The following is an 833-nucleotide window of genomic DNA, read 5'->3' on the forward strand; positions in this document are numbered from 1 at the left end:
GAGCACCACTAAATCCATCATAACTTTTGTTTTACTGAACGAAATTTCAATTTATTTTCACGATATAGCTGAGAAAGTGATCTTTAAACTGTAATAATTGTTTGACATTTGGTCGAAAAATGAGTGAGCGGTGAAACTTCAAAGCAGTTCTAGATGACTTAAGCTGACACTTAACCATATATTTAAACACTACCGTGTTTTCTTACTTCTGTTTATCGTAAACCAACCTTTGCCGGTCTCTATATGCGTTGGGACTCCTTTTGTCCTACAAACCAAAAATACAATTTAATTAAGACACACAGAGCCTTGATGATTTGTTCTAAAGTTAATCTGAATGACGAGCTTAAATTTATTACTAAGACCCTTTGTAACAATGGTTACCCCTTAGATATTGTTGAAACTACTACTAATAAGAAAGTTTCCATTTTTTATAAACCTAAAGAAATTATAGTTAATAGATGTCCTGTTTACTTACGTCTACCTTGGCTAGGTAATATCAGCGATCGATTTGTTATTTTGCATCGAATCCGCGTGTTGTTTTTTCAACCAAACCTATGTTGTCGTCCATTTGCAAAGATGTTCTCCCCACCCACATACCATAATAATTCTATTATTTATTTATTTATTTATTTAAATGTAGTTGCAGTGCGCACTATGTTGGGCGGACATCGCAAAGATTAGATTTCCGTTTGAAACAACATGTACCATCAAAGATTCGTTATGCAAATTTTTCACCCTTGGATGTTCTGAATTATACGTATGGTTCTGCGATTTGCGACCACCTTATAAATAACCATGCGTGTGCCAAAAATTTCAGTGTTGACTTGTTTACG

The sequence above is a fragment of the Euprymna scolopes genome, chromosome 14, assembly GCF_053919585.1.
Source record: "Euprymna scolopes isolate OS-2025 chromosome 14, ASM5391958v1, whole genome shotgun sequence".
NCBI lineage: Eukaryota > Metazoa > Mollusca > Cephalopoda > Sepiida > Sepiolidae > Euprymna > Euprymna scolopes.